We start from the raw sequence: 2400 nt of genomic DNA, 5'->3' as shown, positions 1-2400 counted from the left end.
AGTGTGTACACACTGCAAAAATTTTGCGCGCGCCTGGCCCAGACTAGTTTGATGTAGGATCAAATTTGCAGTCTGTACGGGGTTAAAACGTAGATGTCAAGCTTACCCTCTACCTGCACCTAAACAGTTCTGACAGGCGATCTAGTATAGGACTGCAGAAATCATCCCAGACTCCGCCATACTCCACGACAGATGGCTCAATTTATCCTGAGTTGTACGAAGGGGGCGCTGCATGCAGTTTGAGACTCCGCAAGAAAAAACTGTGCCGACTCACGAGAGGGTATACATGTGTCGAACGCTGAATGTTGGCTCGATGTCAGCATCCCTAACTAGGCGACCCCTGCACGACCTTCGCGCGACCTACAGCATCCGAGGAGGAGCTCGCGGGAGATGCTTGTGGTTCATCATCACATCCCATTATCCCAGCATTAGTCCAATATCCATCACATTGATTCTCACAACTCTAAATCACATGTCCCTGCAGTACGCTCGACACGAGCATGGGATTGTGGGTCACAGTGGGTCATAGCGACATAGGTGCGACCCCATGCCCTATCGTTGTCACGCATACCCACCGTACCAGTTTACCCAACTGTAATATACATTTTTGGAATGCGATGCGAGGCGAAGGTAATAAAGCTCTCTGTGCTTTCACAGATTCACAACATGCAGGTGACTCATGCAGGCACGATGCAGACAGACACTCCAATAAGATGGATTCTTTCGTCTCCAATCTACTCTGGCGCGCTAGTCTCGATCACGCCATGTGAGCTAGAAAAAACGAGCGAGGGAGCGCCGGCGGGGGAGATGGGGAGGAGGAGGAGCAAGAGCAAGAGGAGCAGGAGGAGCAGGAGGAGGAAGAGAAGGGGGTAAACTAAGAAAAACGAGCGAGGGAGCGCCGGTGAGGGAAAGGAGGAGGATGAGGAGGAGGACGACGAGGAGGAAGAGGAGGAGGAGGAGGACGAGGAGGAGGAAGAGGAGGAGGAGGAGGAGGATGAGGAGGAGGAAGAAGGCGAGTAAACTAAGTGTGGATACTTGCGCAAGTTAATATTCAACGAGTGCACCGCGCCAACCGCCAAACCGCATAGCGAGACGATGATAGAGATAGAGACAGTGATAGCGAATGCCAACAAGTGATCATCACACTTCATAAAGCGAATTAAGAAACTTTAATACCCGATTGCTGCGGGCAACTAGCACCTCGATTCAACATCGCAGACCAACACCGACCCTACTGACTGGAAAGCAGCTACAACTGTCTATAAAGCAGGCAGCAGGTTGCGTGCGCACGTACAACCACCAACACCCCCGCCAGCATCTCGACTCCACACCCCCACCAACATCCAGAGAGACCGGGTACAAGATGGCGTTGCGCAAACGATGCGTTGCTCCCCAACCGCCGAGATCGGATAAGCCGCGCACTTCCGCGGGAGCTCGGTGCACACGACCGCGGGGGTGTTCCACGTAGCATCCAACATCTAGACTCCACACCCCCACCAACACTGACCCTACTGACTGGATAGCAGCTACGACTGTCTCTATAACGCACGCAGCGGGTTGCGCGTGCATGTACAACCACCACCAACACCCCCGCCAGCATCTAGACTCCAAACCCATTCCAGTCGCACGCATTCGTGCTTGCAACGACTATAATTATATATATTACCAGCGCTACGAAAATGATTGGCGACGCGGAGAAATCGCCGAGACTCTGCAGGTAACGCACGAAAAAATGTCAGCCGTGTGCAGACGCGCGTTATCAGTCGAAACCTTGGAAGCAAATCTTGCCACCTGATCAGTAAACCTAACCAATCTCTTGCGTCACTAGCCGAGGGCATCACTTTCGGCGCGCACATTATATCTTGATTATATATATATATATATACATATAAATCAGCATAGCATTAGCTATATATATATATATATATATGCCCTAATGCTTCTGCCATGGCAGATCTGTGTAAACATGGCATGCATACCTGATGCCATAAACTGGTTTCTGTTCTGATCCCATACCCTGGTCTCTTTCCTCCTCGTCCTATACACTTGTTCCATGCACCCCGCTCGCATACCCTCGTTCCTTTCCCTCTTCTATACATCCTGGTTCCTTTCCCTCTTCTATATATCCTGGTACCTTTCCCTGTTCTATATATCCAGGTTCCTTTCCCTTTACTGTATATCCTAGTTCCTTTCCCTGTTCTATATATCCTGGTTCCTTTCCCTTTACTATATATCCTGGTTCCTTTCCCTGTTCTATATATCCTGGTTCCTTTCCCTTTACTATACCCTCGTTCCTTTCCCTCTTCTATACATCCTGGTTCCTTCTACAGTTCTATATATCCTGGTTCCTTTCCCTTTACTATACCCTCGTTCCTTTCCCTCTTCTATACATCCTGGTTC

At 49.9% G+C, this 2400-nt stretch overlaps 1 protein-coding gene across 5 annotated transcripts in view; it reads right to left on the bottom strand.

Moving 5' to 3' along the window:
* Window positions 1-2400, bottom strand: part of LOC106808951 (influenza virus NS1A-binding protein-like) — a 76855-nt gene that overhangs the window by 29512 nt on the left and 44943 nt on the right. The window lies entirely within an intron of this gene.

The sequence above is a fragment of the Priapulus caudatus genome, unplaced genomic scaffold (assembly GCF_000485595.1).
Source record: "Priapulus caudatus unplaced genomic scaffold, Priapulus_caudatus-5.0.1 Scaffold317, whole genome shotgun sequence".
NCBI classification, from domain to species: domain Eukaryota; kingdom Metazoa; phylum Priapulida; class Priapulimorpha; order Priapulimorphida; family Priapulidae; genus Priapulus; species Priapulus caudatus.
The sequence above is the reverse complement of the archived record's forward strand: the minus strand, read 5'-3'. Positions and strand labels throughout refer to the sequence as shown.